We start from the raw sequence: 16,917 nt of genomic DNA on the forward strand, positions 1-16,917 counted from the left end.
CCTTCAAGCAATCAAAAGAAGTACAACAAGCACAAAAAAAGCAGAAGGATGGTTGCAAGCCCACATGGTATCTACAGTGGAAAACAGTGCCAAATGCTACACACTGCACAATACCGTTATTATACTTGATTACACTTTTAGTTATCAATTTTTATTAATGAGGAATAGCCATGTCAGCTCCAGAAATGAGAGAATGATTTATTCTGTCTTTTTCCTTTCCATTTGGAAGGCAGCTACAGTTTCTCTTTAATTCTAAGATGAATCCTTTCTCCATTTCCCCCCTTTAATCTGACATCATTAAGTTAATGACTTACAGGGCATTATAACCTCACAGGACGTACGATATGATGTCAAATGGGAAGCCCTGGGAAGGAAGCCAAGCCCCGGTGGAGCTCACGGGTGTCAAACTCACAAGTACACCTCAGTTTGGCCTCCAGTAATTCACTCATTGGGTTCCTCTAGTCCAAATGGAGGCATTTTCTTCTCAGAAAGCAGAAAAGTCGCACATGCAAACTCACCAAGTGACATTAACATTTCTAGACAAGAAGACAGTCTTTTCACCCAGCTGGACTGGGTTTACTGTAGAACAAGAAATGGAAGACAATGGTAGAAACACGTTTTTGGTCTTCACATACCAGTGACGTCTTTATGTAGCCAAAAACAAAGGCCTCATCTCTGTAGCAGTAATCATAACAGAGACAAGATTACTGCAGAGATCTTCATCACCATCATACAAAAAAAAAGTCATATTATTACAGACAGATTTACACACAAACCTTTGCTGCCTGCTTTGGACTGTGGAGTCTGCTAAAGGCCACTTTCCAACCCCAAATTTCAAGGGAAACTATTTACACCCCACAGAGAGAGAAGAGCGTTTTAAACTACAAGGAAGGGTAGAAAGGAAACCCCAAACAAACCAAAAAAAATAAAGCAGCTGGAGATATTCCCTGCACAATCTAATATGTCTGTGGCCCTAACAAGCTTCAAGATTTTTACAATGGTCTGATTGTCTGAGATAAATTTTTGTTGCTATTAAGCTCAAAAGCCTTCACTGAGCAACAGCAGAAAAGCGGGGACTGATTCTACCATTCTCTCCCAGGAACCAGTAGATGATTGAATGCTGGAAAGAATCCAGGTGTCGTGGTTTTGACCAGGTTGGCCAATGACAAGAAAACAGATGCTCTTCCCCACCTCTCACTCCAAGGAGAAGAAAAAAAGAGAGAAATAGATTTATAAGTTCAGAAAAAAATAAACTACTTTAATGAAATATCAATAATAAAATAGAAATAATGATATAGATATAATATATACAAAACCGTATCAAGATCCCAGGGAGATGTCACCAGTAGGCACTGTGAAAGCTCCAGACTGGTCTCAGTGGTGACTGGGAACTGGATTCTGGAACACTCTGATCAGGATCAACGACTGACAAAGTCTTCCTCAGGCATCAAAGAAAGAGAGCCATTAAAGACGACCCCTTGAAGAAGAATCAACCTGGCCCAACCAGATGGGATGGGACACCCTATTGGTCAGTTTGGATCATCTGACCTGTCCTCTCCTCCCGACAGGTGCGACCACTCCATGGGGTAAACAACTGAGTCCACTGACCCTGGTTGCCACGGCAGCAAGGATAAGCAAGAGCATCTCTCACTGAACACAAAGTTGGCTCTGCTCCACCCCAAACCAGGACACCAGACTAGCACCAATCATCAGGGGATGTTCCACGAGCCTCCCCTAGACACCATTTATTTCATTTTTTGAGTAGTACTCAGTCATGGCACGTTGATGTTTTGTGACAGCAGCAGCACTGAAAATATCCTGAAAAGTATAAAACATGAAAAGTAAACACAGTTGCTCAGCGAAACCAATGGTGAAAAAGCCATGTTTGAACATTTTGACTCTATTATTCACCCCAGCAGGCAGCTGTGCTGCATCTCACATTTCTACATTGTTATATCCACATGCTCAAAGTGTCCTCACAGTTGTCATATACGCATTTGGTTACTCTTTTCCCCCGTGGATGCTATTTTCCATCTTTTGCTCAATTTCAGCATTAAAAATTTGCAAGAGAATCACCCATAACCTGTACGTTCCTATGTATAGTCTGCATCAAAAATTTCCTCAGTGAAAACATATGGCTTTCAGAAGTACTGAGCAAGGCATTACAGATGGTATGAGTATTATATGTTTAAAAAAATTAGAGAAAAGGGTTCACCTATGTAACTTTGCCATTTTCTATGTCTCAATGTAATTCATAAAGAAACAACATTGTGTCTCAACGCTACGGTGTATAGAGTATTTGTCACACACCAATTGGAGTATGGGCAACACCTTACACACTTTCTGTATGTTGAAAAAAATACTCCACATAAAACTGTCTGTGCTCGTGTCATTCTTCTGCACCTCAGGTATTCTGATCTATCCACTGCAATCCTCCTTTTTCGAGAAACTATTGCTACTACAATCTTGCTACAAAAGAGAAGGTAAGAAAAGGTTACAGCAACTCAAAGCTGTCATACTATTTCAGTAAAATAAACAACCTTGTTGATGTTTTCCATTTTAGCTAAGAATTACAGGACAGCCTAGCCTAGAAAGAATTTTAATATTACCAGACTTAAGCAGTGGTGGCTCCAGTTAAATCCTTGCAGTCCAAGGGGCCAGGTAACTAGCGCTGCGTAGACATGGAAAGGAAACCATGCAAACCATCCGCAGCCAACACTCACAAACTGAGTCTCTTCCTTTGAACAACAGCTTAAAATATTATACATGAAGAAAAACAAACTTTACTGTATTTTCTTCCTCTCCCTACCCAGGGAATGGTTCAACTGGAAGAAGACAAGGTCTGCAGGAAGAATACCGGCGACTACTAATGGCAATGAAGTTCTACACTCCAAAAAGGGAAAGGTCCATTTCCATAGAATAATAAAGGGGAGCTTTCCAGTGGGGTTTATCAGCTGTATTGTTAGGTTTTTTTATTTTCTTTATGTTTTCTTCCTTTTCCTGAGTTTTATGGTGTACTCATTATAGATGTTTTTAAAAATACCCTCTTGATTGTTAACGTTGATATTTTCTCTCATCTTCCTCTGAAACTATGCTAGCAACAAGTAAAATTTTTGAGCATTGCGAAGTACTCAGCTGAAAATTTCAGATGGTTTGAAATGCATCATGGTTCCTGGTTGGACGCTGCATCCCATATTCACTAACGGCCTCAAGAGCATCCCTGGAGACTGCTGGAAATAGGAGGAGGACAGCTAGTAGGTCAGCTCCTGCTCTTAGGACATGCCAGATGGGTTTCTGTAACTGGTGATTTTCAAGCAGCCACGCTCCAGCCCTTTTACAACCAGCTGGCATCCTTTTCAATGCACGTCACAGCAAGTGAGCCCAGAAGGCAAAGAACAAAACACTGTCCCTGCGATAATTACAGTTATTCATTAGCTCCACACTCTTACAGGTAAACTGGGTGAATTTTGCAGCATGATTTGCAGATCCATAATCACATCATATCGCCCCCCTGACCGAGTATTATTGCAAGATCAGCTACAAATGGAGGTACACTTAGACATAAAATTTTACAGAGATCTTTTTAATGCACAGAAGGCTTTTCATCAACATGAGAAATTCATTCATCCATGAAGGAGTACGTAGTACAAGCTTGCTGACCATTATAGTCTGCTTTTTATCATGATGTATTTTAGCATGTAGACCTCACCAAGATTTCTCTGTCTGACAAAATATACAATTTCCCATACACAGAAGATGAAAGTAGCAATTAGTACAATCTAAACACACCTCTTTTTCTCCTGTCTTTTTAAAGTGCTCACATAAGCTCTTTGCACAGTAGCTCTGCTTGACACCCTACTGATAGGCTTTCAGCAACTGGTTAATTTTACAGCTGCCTGACACAGAAATAATTATGTTCAGATCAGGCTCTATATACGTATTCCATTTTTGCAGACATAAAAAAGAAACATCAACAGATTGACTATAACTGCATGGCTACAGAATGTGTAAAATGCCAATATTCTAAATAATTTTAAGTTTTCTTTTATCAGTACACAGGCATTTAGATAAAAATATAAAGCAGGTCTGTAGACTTCCCAAGCCTTTTAACTGCAGACAAAGAAGTCACTTCTTTAAACCTGATTATATTTGGCAGGATGACCTGTGAGGCAATTATTCAGAGTCTTACTTATCACAGCTCAAAACCAGGACTTTCAACAGAGCTCTTTATAAGGTTAATGTCCAAACCAGAAGACATCCAACAGCATCAGAAAAGCAGCTGAAGTGTACCATTATTATTGTAATACATCTGCTACAATAGGCATACCCTAAAATAGTTTAAATTAGATGAACTTAGAGATTTTTCAGTAAATAGTTCAGGATAAGATTCTCAAAGTGTTAGCTGAATCTACCCTGTTTAAATTAAAACTACGTATAATTTCAACCCAGAAAGTTCAGGCCAATGTTGACTCTTAAGGGAAATCTTATCAGTCTGTGAGTGCTTTGTCAAAATTAAGTACTATTGAACTCTTGTACTAACAAGAAAGAACGGAAGAGTTTATGAGCAATCAACCAATGACGCATCACATAACTGCCTTTGGTCCTACAGAGACTATTTATTTTACTGTAAATTTTATTTTACAGTTATCTCCACACTAAATTTAGCATCTTGTAAGAAAAACGTAAAAATTTCCTTCAATTAATTAAACTCTGAATTCCTTGACTTAAAAGCAAGTCATGCACACAAGAACTCTGGTATCAACTCCTTGAAAGCCTATCATTTTCTTTTTTGATGCCCTGAAGAATATGGTTTAAATTGTCATTTACTACATTTATTAATAAACACACAAATAAATTCCATTCAAAACATTAAACTGATGATATGATGAAATAGCTTTCACCTTCAAAGCTATTGGAAAAAGGGATGAAATTAGTTTCTTTTTTTTTTTTAATCTTCTAGATACGGGTGCCACATTACAGAGGCTACAGGTGAATCCTTACTTTTATCATGAAGTACTGAAAAACCATGAAAACTCATTACCAAAGCTATTTAACTTGGGCAATGAATTTGAGAACAGGACAGAGAAGCTTTTAGATAACAGACCAAAGAGCAGCGTGTCAGGATGTTTGTAGCCCATCAAAGCTCTAGCATCACTACAAGAACCACGGGAACTACAGGGAAGAGAATGTACAGAGAAAGAAATAAACACGTACAGCTCTTCAGATTATTTAACATAAACTGAATATGTGAATGTGCTAACGACTGGCACTTGAGATTAGTCTAAGTAATTAATCACTTGAAAAGCAGATAATAGATACGTAATGGAAGATGATAGCCAGTAGCTCCATGTAGGACTCCACTCAGCATACAAGAAAGTGAGTAAATGTATATATTGGACTCCTGTGTCCAGTGCCTTGAGGACTGAGTGAATCTGGTTCCTGAAATAAGTGAGATTAAAAGCACCCTGGAATGGCCCATGGTGATGAGCAGGTAAGCAAGTGACACTCAGATGCCCATAATGGGTCAGGGTCTCCCAAGGCCAATACTTGCCAGCCTGTTTAAATTAATGCAATTAATAGTGGAGGATGTAAAACACAGGATAACGAGATAACTCCATTAACTATAGAACACATTGCTCCCTCTGATGGATGGAAATACTTTGCAGATTTCATTGCAGAATTATTTCAATTTCATTGTTTCAAAAATTCTTGCCAGCCTGTTTAAATTAATGCAATTAATAGTGGAGGATGTAAAACACAGGATAACGAGATAACTCCATTAACTATAGAACACATTGCTCCCTCTGATGGATGGAAATACTTTGCAGATTTCATTGCAGAATTATTTCAATTTCATTGTTTCAAAAATTGTCATACTATCAGGGTTGCTTCATACCTAAAATAAAACAAGCTAAAAAGGAGGAGAGGTAAAGCCAGTCTGAACTGCTGGGAAGCAACATGCTGCACTCCAGGCATGGGCTACTGGAAGAATTTTAGCAGTACAGTGAGAATCTTTCAATGGGGGTAAAAAAGAGTAAGCAGAGATTTTTCTAACTGTGCAAGAGCCACTGTGAGGATCACCATCTAGTGAACAAGTTCTTTCCAGCAGATAAACCTACTTGGGCTAATAACTGCACAAATCTGATTAATGCAGACTCAGTAAAAAGAATTCCTAAAAACAGTTTAAGCACACATTAATTATTGCTGGTTTCTAAACTACACTCATAGCTTCACTTCTTTTAAAGAAAGGATTTAGTTTTTACACTACTGTGTCCAGCAACATGAGGTTCCCAAGCTGGGGGTGTTTACTATATATAAATTTCAAATATGCCCAGGTGGCCCCCCAAGGCTTCTCAGTACAGAGCCACGAGCAGTCCCACAGGGAAAGTGACTGTGTGACAAACTGAATCTTGAAAACCTGTGCTAATTTTTTAACAGCATCGCTAACTGAACCAAGAAAATAATTCTTTTTCATTTCAGAAATGTGAGGTTTGCTTTAACTCCTTCCCCTGCATATTTTGACTGAATCACATAAACAAAACTTTCATGTGTCCCAGAACCAAAGACTAAAAATTTAAAGCCAAACGCTGTTTCACAGAATCAGGAATGACTAAAGATTTGCACTATAAATAATTTTTGCATTACATAAATCGCACTAGTCACTGCTTCTGTTACAAAAAAGAAAAGAGAGGAAAAGAAAAGAGAAAAAAGAAGGAGGAGGAAAAAGGAGGAGGAAAAAGAAAAATACTCAAACCCCAAAATCAGTCAGTTAACATAAATTCCTCCTATATTTAACCTAAGATTCAGATTTATCACTTCAGCTCCATATTGCCTTATCAAATTATGTCATATATACCTTGAAAATGCTAATGTCCAGCATTTTCTAGACCGGAGCTTGTTGCTGGCTGAGGATGGGAGGCAGGACAAGAGAAGGAAGCAAAGAAACCTTAGGGGTCAAAATGCACTTTTCTTCCAGGTCCTCTGGTCCCAAGGACCTTCCCTGTGCATCACCCACTCATCAGATGTAGAACAAAGAGCATTCTGAAAATACAGATGAGAATTCCAACTTGCATCCACCTGAGCTTATCAACGAGCCCCACCTGAAGGACAAGTGAAAGATCCCAAGGATAAATGTTTAGTCCCCACTTTGAAATCTATTTTGCAGCAGATTTATTTCCTTTTGATGCCACTGAATTTTAACCTCACCAGGTGTTTTCACGAGGAAAAAAGTAAATCTCCCCACATATTCTCCATTAGCATTAAAAAGCATGTCAGTTGGCACTAAAAAGAAGTATCTTTTAAACTTCTTTCAGAATTTGGTCAGGAAAGCCACACAGTGTAGTGAGCACACTATAAGTATTACACTGGTAATACATATACAATTCCATAATATCTTGGGCCTTGTTACACTGCTATTTTTATTCCTGTTAAATGATTAAAAAATTATTGTAATGTTGTTATTTATTTTAAAGATTAGGTTTTTTTCCAGTGCATACCAGTGACAATTCATGTTATAAAGACCATCTTATTACAAGATTGTTCGCATCTCTGTATATAGCTTCACTACATTAAAGCACATTCAACTTTTCAAAATAGGATTTATATCAGTCTCAGACACAGAAAGAAATGTCTTCTCTGCCTATTGCCCAGCTACCCCTCTATTATCTGCTGGTGTCAGCAAAAGAACAGTCCACCAGCAAGTCCTGGTGCATCTGAGACTCGGGCTTATCCAAAGGCACCTGGGTAAACCATGAGACTTCTTTCCCCCTGTTATTTTTTTTCCCCTCTTTTTTTTTCTTCAGGCAATGCACCTGGAAAATGGAAAAACCTCTTGATTCCACTGAAACACAAACATTTTACTATAGGTGTAGGTAAACTTTCTATAAAAAACCTTCAATTTCAGGTACAAGTTCTTAAACACTACAGGATTATAGATCTTTTCAGAGTATTTCTCAGCCCTTGTTAGTTGACAAACACTCAGCTTATTAGTGGCTCCATTCAACAACATTCTGGTCTCATGATATTTAGGGTTTTGCCTTAAATATCATGAACCCCATGCCAGGATGTTGCTGACGTTATCTACAGAAAGAGAGAGAGAGATGATAAACTAGGTCTGTTGCCACATTTAAGAAAAGGCTGGTTCAGTCAGCTCTGGTCCTGGCTGAAGAAAAACACCATTTCTCACCTAGAAGTTGCCTTTATAAGAGCAACACTCCAACACAAAACTCTGGTCTCTCAGCTTCAGGTTTGGGTCCCTGGACCTCCTGGACTAAAGCCCAAGCCCTGGCACGCTGCAAAGGACACGACAGCAACAATATTCTCATCTGTCATCAGCTCTTGCCTTCAGAAACATGGAGGATGAACCAATCTTAAACCAAATTACTTCACTAATGAAATAAACAACACAAGCTTTGCGTGGTTTCTTCAGTGAGATCCTCTGGGACAAATTCTGCCTTAAGTTATGTTATGGCAAAACTATTTCGCTTCACTGTAGCCATAACATTTCAACACTTTTAACTTTTCCTCCTTTAAGCTGCTGGAGATTTAACCTAATACAAAAGGGGACAAGGATGTGACTGAGGTTTAATGGGTCTGCAAGTGCTCAATGTGTTTAAGACATACTTTATGAATTATGAAATTAGATTCTTCATCCAGTGTCCTTTTGTTATTTAAAAAAGTAACACTTCTCCCTGTCATTCTTCTCTTTTTTAATAGGAGTTGACTTGCAAGTCAACCACTCAGATACTGAGGTAGAGCTCAGAGAAAAGTTACTACAGGGAGAAGAAAGAAACCATGACCGTTATACGATGCTGAACAAATATTAGCCATAGCCACAAATCATTCAGAAGTATTTGCTAATAAAATATATCTGAAATTATTGCTTTTATTTTGTACTATATTTCCAAGCCTTTTCCAGAAAAGTATTTAAGCACATGCCTAACTTAAAGCACATGAGAAATCCCACTGATTTCAGTGGGCTTAATCACATCCCTTAAGCCCCGCACATTCTTCAGCACACTGCTGCATCTGGACTTTTTACAATAATCAAATGAGAATAATCCAAATATATGTTCAGTGCAATCCATACTTTTCACATGAAAATGTAGACGTAGTCATTTCAGAGACATGAAAGCACCAGGCTTTTAGTCTTGCAAAAAGAAAAGGCTACAGAAGATTGATTCACTCTCACATTGTCAAATATTTTATGTGCATTATAGAATTCTGACGCCTTTTTACTGAAGAAGAAAGTGTTTCTGGACATGTTAACATCACCTGGACACTGTCAAAATCAGAATCCAAAGCTGATGTACAATCACTGTCCTAAGGAAATTTTTATACTTTCATTTTGCATTCACAGATGGGACAGACATGGACATCCTTGGAAATTTTGTGAGTAATTATGAGTCAAACTACAATATTAAAATCATTTAAAATTATAGAATTTATAATTTTGGCATTTTAAATTCTTGAACAAGTATATCTTGCAAGCAAAATCCACTTGCAGAGCTTGAAATGTGTCTGTCAGATTTGATGTGAAGAAGTACGATTTTTAAGGAGAGGCAATAGCTTTTATTAGACTGGCTCATATGTTCCAAATCTTATGTATACAGGCATATATACAAACCTTTTCTTCTGTGAATAAGCCCTTGTTGAAGCTCCAAAGAACATCTAAGTTGGCCCAGTTTTCAGGCCCTAAGAAGGAGATTTTGTACCTACAAGTTTTTTCCTCCTTTTTTTTTTTTTTTAGGTATTTTATCTTTCATAAAAGAAGTCGCCTGTGATGTCCATATAGCCTCAGACATCACTATTAATACAGAATTCCATCCTCCAGGAACCCGAGAGCCCTCTGTGCAGAAGATGGTATCTACCTCGAGGGAAGTTCATGTTGTTTATGGAAGTAGCAATTTTCCTTAGTTGCTTTATCCCTAAAATTCCAGTCTGGGGCCTCTCTGGAGCCAGGAATACCAGTCATAACATACTAGATAGTAGCTACTTGTCGGTCCTTGTCAGCGCTACAAGGACAGGATGTGACAACAGAATATATTCCTTTTATTGGTTTCCTTTGTTATTAAACACAGCCCATACATCGCCTTTCCATTTAAACCTCTGATACTGACTTTAGCAACATCTTCCAGGAGACAACTGAAGGATAGTAACTACTTGTTGGTCCTTGTCAGTGCTTCAAGGACAGGATGTGACAACAGAGTATATCCCTTTTATTGATTTCCTTTGTTATTAAACACAGCCCATACATGGCCTTTAACTCTCTTGTATATTTTTTTTTAAGAGATCATCTATTTAGCTTTTAAAGAAAAGTGCTTCCAAATCAACTACTAATGTAGTTTGGAAAAAACACCTTCAATTTTATCACTGGTGGATTACGGTACAGAATTGACAGAATGTTGAAGTGGTAGAGGGCAAAGTAAAACAGAATTTATGTGTTTTGCCATATATAAAAGGAGAGAACAACAGGGATGTTTCTACCTCCAATTTGTAAGAATGTGAAAGATTCAGCCCTGCCAATTTTCTGTGCTTTCCTATTAGATTCCAGACAATGGATTACGGTGTTACTCTTTATTCTTGATCCACTGTAATTCAAAGCGAGTGATAAATTTGCATCATGTGTGGCAAGCCATCTCTGTGCCAATTTATGTGTCGATAGAAAGGGGCTAAAAAAATACCTAAGCGACTCTCAAAAATGCTCTGAAATACACCTTGGAAAAGATATACTGATTTTCTTTAACTGACTTCAAGTTATGGCAGTTTTCTTCAATGATTGTTTTTAGTTAAAAGCAAATAATCACTCATTAAGGCAAACATTTTTTACTTGATAAACCTGTTATTTCTTCAGGAGGCATTCACTTACTGATTAATACAGTTCATATTTGTGAAATATTGAAGCATTTCATGACCAGAAGCCGGCATTTTTCTTCAATGATTGCAAGCAAATAATCACTCATTAAGGCAACCATTTTTTCACTTGCTAAACCTCTTATTTCTTCAGGAGGTATTCGCTTACTGATTAATATAGTTCATATTTGTGAAATATTGAAGCATTTCATGACCAGAAGCCACACCAGGTAACTTCCAGAGGTCTCTTTTCAACCAACATCGTTAATTTAACAAGATGAATTGCCTGTAATATTCCGAGCCCTACAGATACTGGTGTTGCAGAGATAAGAACCCACAACATGCAACATTGCAGTAGGGAACAGTCTTCTAAAGGATGACCGACATCGAAAACCTGGGTAAAAAGAGTTTAAACTGTTTTTTTCATTTCATTGAAAGGAGGTTCGACCAAAGCCCAGCCCTGGAGGCTCCAGCGACAACCGAAAAATCTGCAAGGGGCTCACATCCCACACCTTCACACCTTAAAACAACACAAAAAACGGGGGAAATAACACTGTCCCAAAAGTTTTCCAGGTTGCCTGGCTGCAGGCCTGAAAGGAGGTTTGGCCGAGGCTCCAGCGACAACCAAAAAAATCTGCGAGGGGCTCACATCCCACACCTTCACACCTTAAAACAACACAAAAAACGGGGGAAATAACACTGTCCCAAAAGTTTTCCAGGTTGCCTGGCTGCAGGCAGGGCATAAATGCAAGGAACAGGTATGATAGTCTGTATAATCTGATGGGGGAAATAAATAAATAAAAGAATGAATGACTTACCCGGGGCACAATGGGGGCGATTGTCCGAACGGCACAAAAAATGAAAACCTGTTCATTCAGGTTTAGCCTCACATCTGCCAGTGTCCTGTCCCAGGGCACTGCAATCTATTGTTTAATTCTAGGTTAAAATGAAGTAATCTAAATATGCACGCTGTTATATAAAAGGGCCAGGGGATGAAATTACACCAGTTTCTAATAAGGCCCTTTGAAACCCTAAACGAGCAAGTTAGCGGCCAAATTATTTTTTCTTCTACTAATACAGATTGAACAGCAAATAATGACTAGAAGAAAATAAAATAAAGAGTGTAAAACTCCTGTAGTTCTCAAAATCCTGTATTGTTCGCTACACCAAAGCACAACAGAGGACTATTTAGGTGACAAACATTTATCATTTTATCAACCGTGTCCAAGACCAGTCTTAAAAAATAAACTTTTGCCTCCCCCTTGTTAGATTCTTCATAAACACAAGATCTGTAAAGTTTCCTTCTCTCCCGTTTCAAAACATAAAAGAAGAATTTTTAACATGCATCCTTTAAAAAAGTATTTCTAGTTAGAATTTAGTAAAAATCAGCTTATTCATTTTGAAGGATAGCAAAAGTAGTAATATAAAATCTAATAAAATTTAATAAAAGCAGCTTATTAATTTTGAACGATAGCAAAAGTAGTAATATAAAATCTAATGTGTTCTGGTGTATCTTCTACGTTTGTTTTATTTAATGTGTTTGAAATCACAGTTTTTACAACTACATTTTTATCTAGCTACATCTGTCTGTGCAAAGCCAATTTATGTGGCTTTAAGTATTCTTTTACTTAATGAGCAGCAGCCTGCACACAGTGGCAGACATCACACCAGAATATAAAAAAGGACCATTTGGTTATTTTCTTCTGTCTGTGAACACTGTTTTCTTCTGTTTCTTTCAGAAGACTCATAAACAGATTTCCTTCCTCTGCATGATGTGTTCTGCATCCAAATTGGGACAGAAAAAGAGAGTTGTGAGCTCTTTGGGACAGTCCCTGGAGGGTACGGTACCACTGCTGAGCCCCAGCCAGCTCCGTGCCGGCTGCGGGAGCTCCCTGGATCTGGACCACACCTGATGGATCATTTTCCTGATGATCTTCAAACTACAGCTATTTACCCAAGCAGTTGAGTGTAAAGAGAGGAAAACCAAAGTATAATACACTCCACTCTCATTCTGACTCTGGATCACTGTACCATCTAGAATCATAGAATCGTAGAATTGCCCAGGCCGGAAGGGACCTCCAAGGGTCATCTAGTCCGACCCCCCCGCAGTCAGCAGGGACACCCCCAACTAGACCAGGTTGCCCAGGGCCTCATCGAGCCTCTCCTTGAATATCTCCAGGGAAGGGGCCTCAACCACCTCCCTGGGCAACCTGTTCCAGTGCTCCACCACCCTCACAGTGAAGAACCCTCTCCTCATCTCCAGTCTAAATCTGTTCCCCTCCAGCTTGAAGCCATTGCCCCTCTTCCTGTCACTGCAGGCCTTTCTAAACAGGTTCTCCCCAGCCTTCCTGTAGGCTCCCTTCAGGTACTGGAAGGCTGCTATTAGGTCTCCCTGGATCTAGATTAAGACTAGGTTCTCCCACCTCTGCCACATGGGACAGGGAGCGAGAAGGTAAAGGAGAACAAGAAGGACAGATTTCTCAGTACAGAGGATCTACAGGACAACAGGCAAAGATTAAAAAAATGTAACAGGGGCCAAGAATTTCCTACAATTAAAAGTAGGGAAAATAAATAAATTAGTAACATGGCACAATAAATGGTGTATATGTTACATCTAATCAAGCTGGCATCTCAGAAAACACGGCAGCTGCTCAATTCAGTCAAACGCAGCTCTTTAGAGGCTCAGAGAGCAGGGATGCCCTCAGATTTCTGAAGCAGCATGTGGTCATGCAGTAACTACTCTGAGACCAAAGGGGAAGAGTTTATTTCTTATAAGGCAACAGGGATGCTGTGGAACTTCTCCTAGCCATGATCACATCAGTCTCACCTGACTATGATATAGTTTAAGGACAGGAATCATAGAACCAATTGTTTCTTATCAGTGTATTTTAAAAGAATAGGCAAGAGTAAACAAGAAAAACTCGAGTTTGAACAATACCAGGGATCTCAGAATTATGGAGAGGACTGCCACAAAAAGAACTACACTACAGTCCATCATACTTCAGAAGGATGACCCACTTGCAGAAATTAGCATAATTTCTTTTCTTTCAAAAATAAAGCTAGAAAATCAACCTTGTTAACTAACCCAAGTATATGTGCATGGCCTCCTTTCCAGAGGATGAAAGGCTCCTAGACTTTAGAGAAGGAATTGAATTCAATAAAGGAATCTCTCTATTGGGAAAACTCAACTGTCCATCAAACGTACCCTCCTACAGCAAATACCTTCCAGCCCATCTCGGCTGCAGAGACAGACAGTCTTTCAAGTCACCGAGGACTAGAATATTCAAGGCAAGGTGCCAGCACGAGTTTTGAGCACAGGTCTGGCATTCATGCCTATTCACACAATCTAATATGCTCACAGCGGCGGCGAGATCCGCAGGCTCCTTGAATTTCCATGATCTAAACCTCACGCACCCGGCTCCCAGCGAGGAATCCTGAAGCTGGAACGAAGTACCTGGGCTCCTTGAACATGCCAAGAACCAGAAATCCTGTGGGATGAGCAGAAACTGCCTAGACCTAACCCGTACAAAACACAGAGCACCAGGGCATTACAAGGAGAAGGGCTGTAGGATATACATCTGATACTTTCCTAGAGCTTAAACCACCAAAGCCTCGGCTAGAGAATGCCTCCTCCTACCTGGGATCTCTAGCCCACAGTCCTGCCCAATGGCTTTTATCAAAATAAGTCAGAAACAGTGTTTTCTTTTTTAAAACTTGGCTGTGAGAGACAGTGCCCAACACCCAAGCGAGCTCTTAGTCAGGGTGCACCCTGGGATGAAGGGAGTGATGAAAGGGGACTCTTCCCACCCATCATGTTGAAGTTTTACCACTGTTCAGCAAAGAGTTAGTGGAATAAACTCTTGAATCACAATTTCTGTGACACTAGCAATAGCCTAAGGACGGCAAATCCTATCTCCATATGCAACGTGGCACAGATTTCACCTCAATTTATAATCTGTAAGCTGGTTCTCACATATTAGCATGAAAAAAGCCATGCTGCTAGAAAAACACTACAGAAATTAGACTGCAATAAGGTACTAAAACGGCTACCACAGTATGCATTTTTCAGGCACCCAGTGGTGAAAAAACATTTTAACTACTATGAAAACCCATTTTTGCATTAAACTGGCTCATCTACTTCCTATTAATAACCGTACTCTGCATCCTGCACAGAGTAATTGTTTCACAGGCTATGAGAGAAGAACTTCTGCTTAATCTTTTATGACCTTTATAAAACTTTATTAAATTATGAAGCCATGTAGCTTTACATGCTCTAAAGTTTTGGTTGGGAACAGTTTAAATGCATAAATGCGTGCAGCTGTCCCAAGTAATGCCACCACGGTGACTTAAGTCACTGTTAAGACTTTGGAGTTCTGCACCATTTTAAATCAGCAATAAAACTCTAGTCCAAGATAAAGTCTCAGATAGGAGCTATGCAGTCAGGAGCAAAGTGCTCCTTATTAAAATAAATTACTGACATTTTAAAAATACATGAAAGCTCTTCTCAGCTCCTTGCAATTGTGTTACCTATAAAAATCTCTGCTATAAAAATATATATATTAAAAGTAGTTTATTACATGGATAACCTCTTTCAGCCTGTCAGAAATAGAAATGTGAAATCCCTTTGAGTTTAACCATGGTATAATAGTAGAAAAGCATCTGAAGTGGGGAAATGAAGGTTTGGTATCTGCTCTTGGCAGATGGGGTTGACACCATGATTCCTTTTCCCAGGACAGTGCCCAACACCCGAGTGAGCTCTTAGTCTGGGTGCACCTTGGGATGAAGGGAGTGATGAAAGGGGACTCTTCCCACCCATCATGTTGAAGTTTTGCCACTGTTCAGCAAAGAGTTAGAGGAATAAACTCTTGAATCACAATTTCTGTGATACTAACAATAGCTTAAGGACGATAAATCCTATCTCCATATGCAACGTGGCACAGATTTCACCTCAATTTGTAATCTGTAAACTGGTTCTCACATATTAGCATGAAAAAAGCCATGCTGCTAGAAAAACACTACAGAAATTAGACTGCAATAAGGTACTAAAACGGCTACCACAGTATGCATTTTTCAGGCATCCCGTGGTGAAAAAACATTTTAACTACTATGAAAACCCATTTTTGCATTAAACTGGCTCATCTACTTCCTATTAATAACCGTACTCTGCATCCTGCACAGAGTAATTGTTTCACAGGCTATGAGAGAAGAACTTCTGCTTAATCTTTTATGACCTTTATAAAACTTTATTAAATTATGAAGCCATGTAGCTTTACATGCTCTAAAGTTTTGGTTGGGAACAGTTTAAATGCATAAATGCGTGCAGCTGTCCCAAGTAATGCCACCACGGTGACTTAAGTCACTGTTAAGACTTTGGAGTTCTGCACCATTTTAAATCAGCAATAAAACTCTAGTCCAAGATAAAGTCTCAGATAGGAGCTATGCAGTCAGGAGCAAAGTGCTCCTTATTAAAATAAATTACTGACATTTTAAAAATACATGAAAGCTCTTCTCAGCTCCTTGCAATTGTGTTACCTATAAAAATCTCTGCTATAAAAATATATATATTAAAAGTAGTTTATTACATGGATAACCTCTTTCAGCCTGTCAGAAATAGAAATGTGAAATCCCTTTATTGATCTTTAGTACACCGAGCCCTAGCTGAGACTTGTGGGGACCATGGTACTCATAAAACCTGCCAGTACTGTGACCACTAGAAATTAAGATGTTAAAAACCAAGCCAATGCTTTGGAAGGCAAGTCCAGCCAACTTTAAATTTGATCAGAGCATGCTGCCTCCTCAGAACTGCAGCCTGGTGGTAAGGAAGTCTGGAGACCACATCCTTAAAGGAAAGGAAAAATTACAAAGGAAGAAGGAGAAGAAACGTCCACCCTGTTTCTCCCAGCTACTTCACCAACGACAAGGGGAATCTCCCTCTGACACAGGACATGGAGATACACTGCCAGGTCCCACAGTCCCCTTGAAATCCAAGAGAGTCCTGAAACAACTCACGTATGTCAGCTGCATCAGTCTGGCCACCTGAAATGTTTTGTTGGCATTTTTGCTTAC

This window comes from Calidris pugnax, unplaced genomic scaffold (assembly GCF_001431845.1).
Source record: "Calidris pugnax isolate Ruff unplaced genomic scaffold, ASM143184v1 scaffold87, whole genome shotgun sequence".
Lineage (NCBI taxonomy): Eukaryota > Metazoa > Chordata > Aves > Charadriiformes > Scolopacidae > Calidris > Calidris pugnax.